The sequence below is a fragment of the Mus caroli genome, chromosome 15 (assembly GCF_900094665.2).
Source record: "Mus caroli chromosome 15, CAROLI_EIJ_v1.1, whole genome shotgun sequence".
In the NCBI taxonomy this organism is placed as follows: domain Eukaryota; kingdom Metazoa; phylum Chordata; class Mammalia; order Rodentia; family Muridae; genus Mus; species Mus caroli.
Window position 1 is genome coordinate 65,247,018 of NC_034584.1, and position 15,457 is coordinate 65,262,474.

At 38.7% G+C, this 15,457-nt stretch overlaps 1 protein-coding gene across 5 annotated transcripts in view; it reads right to left on the reverse strand.

Moving 5' to 3' along the window:
- The window catches only part of Fam135b (family with sequence similarity 135 member B), a 268,014-nt gene that overhangs the window by 203,354 nt on the left and 49,203 nt on the right, over window positions 1-15,457 (reverse strand). For 3 of the 5 annotated variants that reach the window (XM_021183959.2, XM_029469992.1, XM_029469990.1), the window contains exon 1: window positions 5,369-5,512. The exons of the other annotated variants lie outside the window; for them this stretch is intronic. The gene's annotated coding sequence lies outside the window, so the exon portion shown is untranslated. Of the gene's footprint in view, window positions 1-5,368; window positions 5,513-15,457 lie in introns of those variants that run through there. 5 annotated transcript variants of the gene reach the window in all.

The following is a 15,457-nucleotide window of genomic DNA, read 5'->3' on the forward strand; positions in this document are numbered from 1 at the left end:
AGGAAGGAAGGAAGGAAGGAAGGAAGGAAGGAAGGAAGAAAGAAAGAAAGAAAGAAAGAAAGAAAGAAAGAAAGAAAGAAAGAAAGAAAGAAAGAGAGAAAGAAAGAAAGGAAGGAAGAGAAAGGAAGAAAAGAGAAATCTTCTTTGGATCTCTGCTCCCTGACCCTGGCTGGCTCCTGCTCCCTAAGAACACAATATCTAGGATTATTCATATAAGGCTTCACATCAAACTCTGCTTCCTAGACAGTCTAAGGGCTCCAGAATACATGTCTAATACATCAGAATACTCCTCAATGGCAACTATCCAGTTCTTGCTCTCTCGGACTGGGCGGGCAGCCACTACAGTGTCTTTTGTTAGTCTGAAAGTATATAAATACATAATTTCTTTTAACAGCCTCTCATTTTCACCTGAGAATATAACAAAATTGAAGAAACAAAGCAGTTGCTCAGTTAACAAGTTTTGAGTCACATTAAGGGACATTTCTCTCTTTTCCTTTCTTTTTCTCTCTCTCTCTCACCTTTCCCACATTTACAATGTCATCTATTTCTCCTTTCCACCTTAGGGTCTCCCTGTCTCATGAACTGTCCCATGCTTCTAAGTATTTGTTTGTGTCCTTGATTTGAAGAACTTCCCACCATCTGGATAAATATCATGTTTATTTAGTGATATGACATGTTCTCTAGTAATAGAAAAAATTCTTCCCTATGACCCCTCCATGGTGAAAGCACCCATTTGCTCTGTCTGCTCTGAAGGACCTTACACATGTAAGAGCCCTTAACTGGTTTATTTTTCTTGAAAAGACTAAACACGCCTAGGACGGAGCCCACCCTGTGTTCATCCTTCTTCCAAAGAGCCGACTTAGTCTCCTTGACTGAATGAGTAAATCCAATAAAGGAAGAGCAATGACAAAATAATTTTCTGTGAACACAATGCTAACAATTTCTATCTAAATCTGACAGCCATTCACTTCGGTGTTGGAAGAGGAAGTGGTCAGAAGAAAATCACATGCTCATTCTACAGGGTCCCTGATGAGCCCTGAGTTTGATGTCACTGGTGCAGTCCATCAAGCCATCTGGCCAACCTCCTGAAGATTTCAGACAGCTTATGAGTGTGGCAAAGTAAGTCGCACAGAGCAAACCTGCGAAGACCAGCTAGCAATTGGATTCCACCTCTCTTACACCTGCCAAGCCCCCATTCTTAATGCTGACTCTACTTTCAAAAGCAAGAACATAGTGAACTCAGTGTTCTACAATTTTAGAAAAGTCTAGTGATCAATGACCTTAATAGAGTGAAGGATATCTGGGATATTTAATAATGCAAGGCACTGATTAAACTTGATGATGTACACACATACACAGGACACATATGTATACACACATACACACATATACACACATCAACATGTGCATACACACACTCACATACACACATGTGAGTGCACACACACACACATACACAAATATGAAAACCACATCACTATCTGAGATGTCTTAGTGATTTTCCAGCTACATAGTAAATAGAGAGAATATCTGATGCTCTTTCTAGGGTAAGTAATCTTTGACAAGCCTCTTGGCTGGAAGTTTTCTCATATGCAAAACTGAAACCACAGTAGGGCTTCCAGCCTCATGGGGAAGGTGGTGGTAACAATGGTAGAAAGTTAGTATGCAATGGAAATTTCTGAGTATGAGGTGATTGGTTTTTCCAGTGCACACTTTTTATTGCCCTACTCTCATTCATGGGATAAACAGGCACTTTATCTCCCATGTCACCAGGACATCTGGCATGCTAGAATTAAGACATTAAAAAAAACAAGAGGTGGTCCTTGATTTCAAACTTTAAAGTGAACTTTTGAATTGGATGAAAAATATTATAATGGCAAATCATTTAGTTTAGAGCTTCACAGTGTGCAGATGTGAGCACGAATGCCAATTTCAGCATCTCTCTAAACAACTAGTGCATGACCTTGACACGCTTGCCTGTTCGACTTTCACTCTTGTGGCTGTGATAAAATATCCTGGCCAAAGGCAACTGTGGGCAGAAAGACTTTATTTGGCTCACAACTCTAAGCCATTCTTCAAGAGAAGCCAAGGCAAAAATTCTAGCAGTTGCTCATGTCACTCATGTCACATCCCACAAGTATCAGCGAAGAGAAAAAAACATCCTTCTATACTTGCCTGCTTGAGACCTGTGCTTAGCTAGCTCTCTTCACTCCTATACAGTTCAGGGCTCAGCCTATAAAATGATGCTACCCATGTTCATGGTAGTTCTTCACACCTCAGTTATTACAATGATCACTGCAGATATGCTCACTGGCCATGTTCATCTAGCTAATTCCTTATTAAGGCTCTTCTTCACCAATGATTTTAGTTTGTGTCAAGCTGACAGTTAAAACTAATCACTGTGCTAACCTTAAAACAAGAAAAATTTTGATTAGATTAGAGCAATATTATGAAAGTTAGCCAAGAAGAGAGAAGGGGAATTTTATCTATCTATCTATCTATCTATCTATCTATCTATCTATCTATCTATCTATTTATTTACATTGAGGTACTCAGCTCTCCTGCAACACCCCCCGCAACTTGTCCTGTATGACACATTCTAATGAATGAAATCGCTTAATGGAATGGAATCTCTATGCAAACAATACTGTGTCTTCCTCCCTGGATCAAGTTTGGTCAACATGAAGGTCTCTAGACTCCCACCAGCACCAACTGTTGCCCTATCAAAGGATCTTCATGGTTTCATGGAGCTGGAAACAGAAACCACAGGATAAGGACTGAGAGACTAATGGCCAATACTCCATGAGAAAATGTGAGATGGAGCAGCACGTGTTTCTGGGATGGAAGAACTTTTCTCTAACATATACAAGGCACTGGGCTCCATCTTTATTAGTCATTGCAAAAACAGTGAAGGAATTTAAGTGTTCTTCTAAAGCTATAGATGGTCAGGGACGGGACTCACACTCTCATTCTTTATTCTCATCTTTACTATAAACTCTCTCTCTCTCACACACACACACACACAAAAAAAATAGAAGAAACTGGATTTTGCTATTTTTATCCCGGTTGGGTAGTTAGAATGGAAGTGAGGTTTCCCTACAAGTAAGGAGCTACATTTTTCTAATTCTGGATTACTGAACTCTGTCACCATGAGCAAAGGAAACTGCCTCAATACCCAGTGTACTACAGGTGTTCAATGAGTAAACTCGCCCTCTCTGATGTAGAACTGATGCTGGCTGTCACAAAGTGCTCCTTTAGATCCAAATTTAGCTGCTGCTAGTGACAATGATGAAAGATTTAATTATGGAAACTTTGCCAAAGAGGGAACTTTGCAGGGCAGCTCTCTCAATTTAGAGTTTGGTAGCTGAGACTCTGGGAGTGAAATGACAGCCCTGAATACAGAACCTTATGTCATAGCCTATGTAAATCCTACTGGATACACAGCATCCTTCCTCTGCCTCCCAGTCATCCTCCTTAAAAGAACCATGCATTGGGTGTTTTTTTGTACCTTAAGTGATGAAAGTGGTTGAAGACAGAGGGACATGAGATAGTTGATTAGCATGGAGTACCTTTCCAGGGGCTATGGCTCCCAGGGTTATATTTGAATCTCTCTCTTGTCTTTTTTTGTTGTTGTTGTTGTCTGTCTTTATATGTTTCATACATAAGTCTTGTTTCATATATAAGTGAAGGTAGTGGAAATAATAACTTCATTTGCTCTGATCATAAGTCTTTTAGTAGATTCCTCTTCTGAAATATGGCTGCCTGAATCTTTATCTCTCATCAGACAATTCCACTGACTTCCCCATGTTTAGAAACTGCAGTCCAGTTCCCAAGTATGACATTCAAGGTCCCTCCATCTGGCTTCACTGAACATCCCATGCTTCTCTCCTTTCTCCTGAGCCACCTGTGTCTGAGCTTCAACCTTTTGCCCAGGCTGCAATACTTCCATTTCCTCACTCTTCAAGTTCATCTTAGCTTGTAAGATGCAGAATAACCATAACATAGCCCTTCTTCACCCCTTATAATTCTGGAGTAAAGAACTAAAAAGCATAGAGTAGAAAAGAAGAAAGGTGAGAACCTTTGAACTTAGGTCAAACAGACATGATGCTTGAGAGCTGCATGATCCTGGGCAAGTTCCTCAGGAGCCCTGAATGTTTAATTTTCAAATTAAGACATTCAAGCAGTTATCTTCTAAGGATAAATGACTACATAGTACACAATACCTGTAATATGATTTGACCATGGCTTCCATGCCTGCTACTATAACAGTATGCATGGTTATATTTGAATCTATTTTTGTTTTGTTTTGTTTTTTGTCTGTCTTTTCCCTTTCTCCTCACAAAGTAAGCTGTATGTTTCATACATAAGTCTTGTTTGCTTACACATTCATAAATTATTAAATACCAGTTTATGGCAGATATTGCCTTAGGCACTGGAGATAGTGAACTGCCAAACTCAATTTCTCCTCTCAGCAATCACACTTCATATCTGCAGATATGTAGGCATCCTTATCTTCAATTCTATTGCCAATTCTTCCTCATTTGTCTACACAAAATGGTTATTTTTATAAGATCTACCTTTAGGAAATAATTTCTTATATTTGAGTATTAGACTAAACAATTTCTATGTACTGTTTAGAAATATTTATGATTTCTATATTGGAAAATCATGACTCTGTTAGATTAAATAATGTGTGCAGATTCTCAGATAAGAATCAAGGTATCAAGATTCATATTTAAGTTTGTGGACCTCAAAATTCTCCCCTTGACTTCAGTGCTTTGACTTATTGGATACTTAGTGGCCAAATAAATAAGTAATGAGAAGGAAAATGTGAAATATGGTAAGGGATTTTTAGCATTCCATTTCAAAAGCACTTTCTAATTGGACCCTCAACTAACCTGTAAGGCTTGTATCACAGTGAACCACTTACTCAGGTTGTTTTCATAGTAAATGTATAGTGCATAGATACAATAAAACCCCTTCAGTGTTCAGATATCATCTTCTACTTCACTGACTTGTCTCATAAAATTCTGGTTGTCATAAAGCATCCCAAACTCATATTGGGCCAATAATAGTGTAATTATTATTATTTTACTAATTTCAAAACTCTACCCTTCAAGGACTGACATAGAAATCATGAGCTAGCACAGAATAGCGGCTCTAGTAGAATCCAACAGCATGCCACAGAATTTTACCCATGTATACTAGTTTGTTCCTTATGATAGCCTTAAAGGTGGATGATGTTTCTCTAGCAAGAAAGTACTCACATGACAAAGAATCTGAATAAGATTCAAACAGGATCAATGTGAGGCAGGACTTGATCCCAACACACTTACTTTTCGTACTGTATTCAGTCATGAGCACTTACTTGAAAACATTAATGACCACTGACAAGGTTAGCATCCGAGGTGGGTGTCTCATCAGTTAAGAAGTGGATAGGGAGCAGACAGGGGTAGAACATCTTCATGTATCCATAAAGACATGCAGAGAAAATACAGATCTAGTTCTTGCTGGTATGTTCTCCAGAGAGGCCTTAATAGAATGTCCATTGTTCACAATACTCTCACTCATTGGCTGCATCAGACATTCTGTTGGGAATTGTTTGTGCACAATAAAGATTGAAGTGTCAGATCAGTGTAAGCCAACCTCCAAGGTAGAGAGGAAATAGATAGAACACAGACAGCCCTATCTCCCAGGGCTCCATCCTATTCTTCCTCTGAAACTGAGTTCTAACAGCTGCTTTTCATGAGAACTGGAGAGTATTAGAAGATGAACATGATAAGAGAAACATTGAAACCTCAGGTCATATACCAAGTTATGGTGCCAAATCAGTATTACTTGTCATCCAGTAAATGCAAATTAAAATCATAACATGTGATGTCACAATGACTGGAATTCTAAGAGAAGATGCAGACAACACCAAGTGAGAGTATTGGATAAAAATATACAGTAGCATTTATGCATTTCCTTCTAAGTTGAAGTGGCCACTTTAGAAAAGTACCACAGCTGAGTCCTTTGTACACATATGGACTGGGTGCCACCATCATTCCTTGCAGTGCTCCACTGATAAAAGATCTCATCAAAAGGTATAAATGAATTGTGGTATATCCGAGCTTTGGATACATATGGCAGAATATGAAGCACTACTCTGGGCTCTCTCTATCTAGCAATAAGCACAATTTGAAAAATTATGTTTAGGTAAAATTAAAAGTCAGCCATGAAAGAATATATAATTTCTGATCACATTTGCATAAATCTATTCAGAACCAAGTAAAAGTAATCTATGCTCTTGGGTATCAACAAAGTAACTGTTAATGTGTGAAAATGACTGGCAAGGAGCATGGTCCATTTCTGGGATGTGGACGGTTTTCTGCAGCTGGATCTGGGGACTGGTTAAACTAGTTTTTGTGTTTGGGAAACAATTCTCAAGATCACATACATGCATACAAATTTTGGTTTTGTTTGTTTGTTTCATTTTGAGACAAGATATCACTCTGTAGCCCAGGATAGCCTGGAACTTGTTATTTAGCTCAGACTTGCTTCAAATTTGTGTTGGTCTTCCTTTCTCAACCTCCTAAGTGCTGGAATTACAGGTATGAGACATCATATGCAGATCATGAATATGAATTTTATTATAATTATTATAATAAAACATTAGTTCCATAGTACTAATGATGTGTTGGCTGATGTATGTCCTTCAGTTTGATTTTTACAAAATTACTATCTTGAAACGAATGGTATTTGAATGATGACATTTAAAATCCATTAATATAAGATCTGGAACTCTAAACCAATAGAGGGAAAATACTTCATGTACTTTCTGAATGGGACGCCGTTACTCAGAAAACAGGGTCAATTGTTAACTAAAAGATTTCACAAAACTAAAAGGCCTCTTTGTAGCAAAGGAAAGGGAATCAAGAGAGGAGACCGCCTACAAAATGGGAGAGAAACTTTCTAGCTACATATCTGACAGAGGATAAATAGCTAGCATACACAAATCACTCAAGAACTACACAACAAAACAAACAAATAACACAGTCAGTACATGGGCTAATGGGATGAGTAGATAGTTCCTAACTGATGACACACAAGTGTCCAATAAGCACGAAAGCCTTCAACCTCAGGAGACATTAGAAGCATGCAAGTCAAAACCACATTGAGTTTCCATTTCATTCCTGTCAGAATGACAGTCATTAAGGACACAAACAAACAAATACTGTTAAGAACATTGACAAAGAGACACTTTCTATACTGCTGGTGGAAACTAGTCCAGTCATTATGGATGTCAGTACAAAGTATCCTCAAAATGGCAATTTAAAACAAAGAAACAAAACAAAAACAAACAAACAAAAAACCTGCCTTATGACCTAGATAAACTACCCTGGGATATTTACCTAAAAGACTCTAAGTCAAAACATCACAGAGATGCTTTTATGTCATAGTTTATGCCAATACTAGTCATGATCAATAAGTTATAGAACTCAACCTAGGGATCTGCCAAAAGTGTAATGAGTACTGGAAAGGTGGTATATACACATAGCAGAATAGTCATTAGTCCTAAAGAAGATGCAATTACATCATTTGAAGGAAATACATGCAATTGAACATGATCATATTATGTGAATATTATATATTATTAAGTTAATATTATGTCTCAAAAAGGAGTCTGATTTTCTCTCATTTTAGGATTCTAGCCTTTAGAGCTTCATCAAAGCATATGTGTATACAAGATGCAAACATAAAAACAAAATTTTCTAGGTGTTCAAAGGGAATAATGGGGTGGGACAGGATGGGCAAAGGTCAGTGAGAAGTGAAGATACATACTCTATTTTGAGTACTCATTATACACTTGCATGTAACTCAGTATAATATAATTTAAAATCTAATAAATAATTAATCCTGTATTTGTGAAGTGAGAAATATGAGGTTCATTTTGGCAAAACAGTTATGGAAATAACGGTGAAAAACTTAATCTTCAACATGTTGATGAATGAGTGAACGAGGGTGAGTTTGTGAATGAGTGAGAGTGAGTTTTGTAAATGAGTTAGTGAGTGTGTGACAGTAAGTTAGTAAATGAGTAGTGAGTGAGTGTAAGTTAATGAACTTAATAAGTAAATAAGTCAGATCAATGTTTTTACTTTAACACATCATCAATCTACTGTCCATTAAATAGCATGGCAAGAGCCACTAAATCTAGACTTGTATATACATATCCTCTAACACATTTAGATCTAAAAATCATCGTATCAAAATAGATATTGCATTGTGCTCTGATAATTTCCTACATTTCCACTGATACTGTATTCATAAGGTCCATTTTCTCCCTACCAGAAGCAGCACAATTCACCTGAAACACTCAGTACTTTTCTAAGTCTCTTAACCCAGAGACTCACATGCTTAATATTCTCTCCCTAAAGATCTGTCCAAAACACCTATTTTTCTCAAAGCCTGTAACACATGCAACCTTCTTAGAATTCTCTTAGATTCCTTTATGTTTTGTCAGCTTCTCCTGGAGCTTTAACAGCACCACCATAAGACCTTTCCATCAAGTAGGTGTCAATCATGTGCAATGCTGTGAGATAAATGTTTTATGAAAGCTTGAGATCCCATAATTTCTAAAACAGTGTGGATGTGCTCTTGATTTTGTAATATCCAAGTAAGGAAACATATGAGCAAGAGCCATGAGAGTTTCACAGTAATACCTTATTCTCAAATAGATCAAGAAAGAAAGAAAGAAAGAAAGAAAGAAAGAAAGAAAGAAAGAAAGAAAGAAAGAAAAGAAAAGAAAACAATTGACTATTAATTAAGTCCACCTACACATTTGGGAATTGGATGGCTTGGGGTCAAACCAGGTATTCAAAATCATGGACTTACAGTAGGGTACATGGCTGATATAGTGTATATTTACACTGGGGTATAGGGAACCAAGACAGAGAGGTGTATGTCAATAACTGGGTAGATCCTGTGTATGCTATATAGGAATCATAAAAGAGGCATGTAACTCAGGATGACATCTGCAGTTGCTATCTAATGTACCCAGAGACATCGAGCAATGTATTCAAAGACATATCAGAGAGTGACAGGAACTACACTGTTCTTAAACGCAAGCCCTTCATGCTTTTACACCAGGCTCTTTATACTAAAAAACTTAAAGGTCCAGATGCCTGAACTTGAGCAGGGAATATGACAAATCTACAACCAATGTCCAATGAAAGCATCCTTTCCTTCTAAGTTACTACCTTTAAGCTTGGTTTTTTTTTTTCTTTGCTATTTTGAATGCAGTTTTCCATTCATCTCTCAAAACCCAATTCAAATATTGTCTTTTCTGGGAAGATTTCCTAAACCTTATATCCACTGTTTCATTCAACCAACTAAGGACCTACTATGATGCAGGAGGCAGATAGAAAGGTTCCAGAACTCAGTGGTGAATAAAAAGTCATGCTCTTTGCTCTTCTAAAGATTACATTGTGGAGAAACACATGCAACACTTGCAAATGCAATCTCCAGCTGCGGTAAATGCTACAAATGCAGAGTACTTGGGCTTTCAAAAGGATATCATGGCATTAGAACTAGTTATCGAGGTCAGGAGAGGCTGCCTAGTGCTCAGGCAGTGCTAATTAGCCTGGCACTGCCTGTGCTCTGAGCTAGAATTTATTGCATTGTATGTAGTTTATATTCCTCAAGTCATGTGTGACCCAAGGACAGGACCATGCTTTATCAACACCTTGATCTCGTGCCCTAGAAACTGCCAAGGTGGCATATTATAGGAGGCTGCTGGATCTCCCTTAAAGTGGCTTTTATTAGCATCACATTTATTTCTGCCATTCTTGTAGACTAGATGTAGTACACCATAACTACTAGAAAAAAAAAAGTAAAGATGTCTACACAAAAGCAAGACGCAAATGACAACCTGTGTTCTTGCTATACCCTGGTACTTCAAGGTCAAAAACAACCATTTGCTGATGACAAAAGAAATAAGTAAGCTGAAGACCCCATGCACGGCAAAGCTACTTTGCTCACAGCCTCTCTCTGGTTCTTTGATGGCAATTACACAAGCCGGTGGCTTATGCTAATGAGTGCCTGCAAATCCAATTTGATGCTTATGTTTTGTATTAAGCCTGGTTAAAACAGCAGCTTACAAATAAGAGTAGAGATGAGGGTGTTACTAGCCAGTGCAGAGTAGAGATCAAATAAGCTGTCTTGCCAAAGGAAATCCATCCTTAGGAGTTTTTGTCTTAGAGCCCCCCCCCTCTCTCTCTCTCTCTCTCTCTCTCTCTCTCTCTCTCTCTCTCTGTGTGTGTGTGTGTGTATGTTTGTGTGTGTGTTTGAAGGACTGTTGTTTGTGTTTATGCCATCTGCTGCTCCAGTCCTCCTTCAGAAACCCTGCCAAACTACCACAGTAGAGAAGAAACTGAGACAAACCCCAAGCCTGAGAAGATAAGTTCCAGGTGATACAGGAAGATAGAAACAAAATTGAAATTCTAGTTCCCAGCATCTTGATCTGTGGTGGTAATGTGTGTGTGTGTGTGTGTGTGTGTGTGTGTGTGTGTGTGTGTGTGGGTGGTTGGGAGTGGGAGGGGTACAAGACTCCTTGAAAAATCCTCAGTGATTTTGATAGGACAAAGGAATCATGAGTTTCAAGCCAAGGTGGAATCCTCAGCATTCGAAGGTCCCCTCGGGTTAGCGTGGATTCAGTGTGGATTAGTTGGTGTGGATTGCCATCCTAGCACGGCCCTTGATGCCTTCACTCACTTCACTCACTTCATACCACTCTAGGTAGCTGGCTCAGCAGTGAGCTGATGCTCTTTAGCTGCTTGACAGCCACCTTCCTGAACTCTGGCTACAGTTTCATCTGATAACATATGTCCCTACTTACTGATCATTTACTGTGAGCTACACCCAGTAGGGTCCTTGGTTTATAATTCTTCCAGAAGAAGATGGTATGGCTACTTAAGATATTTAGTATGCAGCCCGCATATCAAATAATGCATGCATTTACCCTGAAACTGGGTGGCTGAAAGTAAGAATTGATTGATTCTTCACACATTTGTGAAATATAGGGATTTCACTATATGAAATTCTCAAAGAATTAATAAAGCTATTGCTATCTAAACAAACAAACAAACAAACAAAAACCAAAATGATTAAGAACTCATATGCCAACTCAAGGTCAGCTTTAGAATGTGAGTGAATGAATAGAATGAATAAAATTCCATCAACACCCCCCCCCATCTCTCTCTGAAGTCAGAGTTCCTGATCTCACTGGCCTCCAGGAGAACAAAACCCAGGAGGAAGAACAGATGCTATGCTCTTTTAAAACTCTGCCTTGAAAAGTAAACAGCACCCTTCTGGCCAAGCTCTGCTCTTCAAGCCATGTGATAGAACTGGCTCAACTTCTAGGAAGTGGAGAAAGGCTCTGCCCCTCAGGGGGAGATCACACCACTCTATGGTGTCCCACTATGTGGAACAACACTGCAAATATTGTTTCAGACATCTTTAAAAATAACAGCTACTAGATTGCATTAGTAAGGACTGGGTTTTCATAACTCTGACATGTCTGTGTTGTTATCAACCATGTGTCCATAGACAGAATGATTTATTTCTCTGAGCCTCATTGTTTCTCCTAAAGAGGATCTAATAGCAGCTACCTCACAGAACCCATTATGGGACAACTTGCCCTACACTGAAAGATGCCCTACAAAGCTGCTGTTATTATAGTGTTCTTGCAATATGTTATCCAAATCTGGATAGCACTGAAAGTGGAGGAATAGAAGACACTGTGTGGTGTCATTTAATGATGAGAACGGGGTTACATAGGGATTTGTGTTCACCTTCTGATGATACTTATCTTAGACCTTGAAAAACTAAACAGAAACTCAGAGGTTCACTCAGTTACTCAGGCACCTAACTAGGTAAAACAGACACCACCTTGGGGCTGCCAGGTTGGTGTCCTGATTCTTTCTAGTCTAAGAGGTCTTCCAAATACATACCTTTCCTGAACATGAAACCTTTCTTTCCCAGCCTGTCTTTGTACATTTCTAACTCTGCTAAGTATATTTTTGTAATTGGATTAGGATTTGAACTAGTTCAAAGAGAGGAGAGGTCATACTCACATTTACCATGGCATTATCAAGCAAAGTGTATACACAGTACAATACTGCATGCAGTGTGCAGAGTGCATACACCCACTGAACTCATCATGGTAGCAGAGTTACAGGTCTTCAATTTATTCAGGATGATGATTTCCTAGAAAACCTTGATATTCCCTGCAATAATTAAGCTATCCAACAGAAGTATACATGACAAAGAGTGACATTGTATTATGGATCTATGAAGTAATTGGTTCTTAGAAGATTCTGATGGGCAAAGGATGGCATCATCAGAGGGAAAAGTGAAACATGAAGCAGGATGATGGTGGCCATGGATTGTAACAAAAGATGAATGATAAACACATAGAGTTCATAGCAGGTGCCAACAAAATTATGTCTGACTTTCCAACAATAAAAAGCAACCTAAGAGCAATTATCAATGGCAATTTCATCTCGTGGCATGTGTACTGTATGTTTGTGTATATAATCCTCATAAAATATAATGAAATAATTGCAAATTATTTTGTTGGTGAGCGAATTTACGTTGTGATAGACTGAGTAAAGGTGGTGAGAAGATGACAATTCCAGGTCTCACCCTCTATCTCCTTGATACTTGAATTGATAACTGTATTGGAGCCTTACAGTGGATCTCTGACCAATAAATAAATCCATTCCATGGAGAAAAGGAAGAATGGGTTTCTTGTAAATGAAGGTGGAGATACCAATGAGAAGCTGCTCTGCTGGTTCTGCAAAAGTACCAGATGTCAGTATAGATAAGAACTAAGTGGAGAAGAGAGATGCTGCAGCTGTTGTAGATGTACCCATCTTTGGGAAGTATGCTATGGGGAAATCACAATCTTTTCTGCTTGTACCACTGTTGCTAAATCAAGAAAGCACCATACTTGTCCTGGAGATGACAGCCCTGACTCTGGGTACACATTCTAAGCTTAGGCAAGCTGTAGTCACAAGGGTAGAATATTATTAGTTTCGCTGTGTTTCAGCTCCAGATTTCTCCGTGAATCATGTGTGCATGAATCACAGTCACTGCTCCTCATATTTTAGAAGCAGATGTATAATTTTTCTTATCCAAGAAAAAAAAATCAATTGCTGCCTAAATATGACTCTACTGTTGTCTCTGAATCTTTTTGATTTATTCAATTCCGAACCTTCCTTTTGGGGAAGAGTGAGAATAATTAGCAAAGTTTTAAAAAGAAGAAGGTGACTTTATTCTGTATTCCATACAGGATTCTACTTTATGCTTTAAAGGCAAGGTAGATGTAAGTATTCCCATTTTGTAAAACAGGAATCTGAGACTCATGTGAACAATTTATTGATGCAGAGTGTCACAGCTAGTGGTCAGATGGAGCTAGGATTCCGCTTAATTGTGCTACACACTAAATCTTTGGTTGTCATCAGCCCTGCTTGGTTTTCTTGCTTCCAGTGTAAGAGATGACAGCAGACAGACCAACACCAAATGAGTAATTTAAAAAAAAAAATCTCATTTACAGATGGCTTTCTACTCTCTCCACTAGTTGGTGTTTGTTCTCTACCAACATTTTAGGACCCATGTTTTAATTGTTCTGGTCCTTTTGAATCTTTGTGAGAAATTGATAAATATCAAGCTGGTTGCTCTGAAGGATATGGTCCAGGGACAGGGACCAGTGATAGTGTTGTTCAAAACAAGTCAGACATGGGCAGAGAAAAACCACCTTTCTGGCACCAGTCACGAACATCTTATGGGTATATCTACTCTGCCCCTTTAGTAAGAGGTCACTTTCAATCTTCCCAGTGCAACCAAACCTACATACCACCTTCTACTCTGGACAACCCACCATATGTCTTGTCTCTGAAACCCCTAAGCATGGAAGAATTCTAGAGTATTTTCTTCATCTTGCTGACAAGGAAACCAAAGCTTTGAAATTTGCACTGTCCACGGATGTACTGCTGAGTCCCCCTTTATTCCTACTGTATTACAGGAATAATTTCATTATGCTAAACCATACTTCTTATCAATAACATAATAACATTTCTTTCAATATTTTTAAGTGCAGCAATAATATCTATAAATACTCTATTGTAGAGGTTTTAAAACTCTCTATATATTTTCAATGATATCATCATGGGGGCTCAAAATATTTTAAAAACTTATGTCACAAATAAGCTTTTCAAATGCTGCAGCCATGGTGGAGCACACTTTTAATCCCAATACTTAAAAGGCAGAGGTGTGGTCTCTCTTCCCCCACCTGCTTGAACCTGCTTGCTCAAGGGTGGAGTTTCCTGCTCATTCGTTCTGCCACGCCCACTGCTAGACCCTGTCAGCTTTGCTGCTTGGAGGCACACACGTGTTCGTCCTGCTACTGGACCCCGAGTTATTTGGTGGGAAATTGGGTTCCCTCCCCCTTTCTTTATAACTGAATGTTGAAATTAGTAAAGGGGGGCCTTGAACATGGAATCGTCTTGGGCCGCAACACAGAGGCAGGCAATCTTAGTGCGTTCCAGACCAGCATGGTCTGCAGAGCAAGTTCTAGGACAGAGAAATGTTGTCTGTAAAATTTAAATAAAAAAACTTTTAAAAAACAGCAAATATACAAATAGACTTCTGTCCTGATCTTCATATGATGTCCCTAAAGTATAGGTATTAGTTTTTTAATCACATGTTCATTTTGCTTAAAAAAAACTGTGGCGATTTCAAATCTGATTGCTCGATAGAACTGAATAAATAGTCTGAGACATCTGAGCTAAACATTAGCCATCTCGATTCAGCATGCACTTAGAAACTAGCTTGCTCTGCTCTCCCTGCAGATCAGGGATACTCCAGCTTTCTACAAGCTTGCATTCCCTTTCCCCCTCTATGATGGCCTGTCTGCCCTGTTGTGCTGAGGGTTCACATACTTTACAATAGGGTCATGATAGGCATAGTTTCTTCCCCTTCATGAAAAGTGGCATTCAGGGAGCACAACAAACAATTTTTATCTTTTGTGGCAGAGGGCAAACATAGAAATAAGCAACATGCCTGGTAAAGCAGTAATAAGAGAACCTGAACATAGAAAAGGAGGCAATAATTAAGAAAATCTTAGTAGCACCAAGGCTCATAAATGAGTTCAAAGATCATACTTTCATGCCCATAAATCCCATCTCACTGGAAAATACTACCAAAATACTTGAATATAAAGTGTGCTACAACAAGAGAGTGTATAAGTGCCCAATTCTGTAAGAATATTTGTAAAATTGTATTCATTCTAGACACACAGCTTCAGTCTACATGCCTGCTTACTTTGCCAGTGGACAGTCACTATGCTCAAGGCACAGCCTCCTGAATGATGCAATGATAGCCAACATCCTGCAGACCTCAACATCAACTCTCTGTA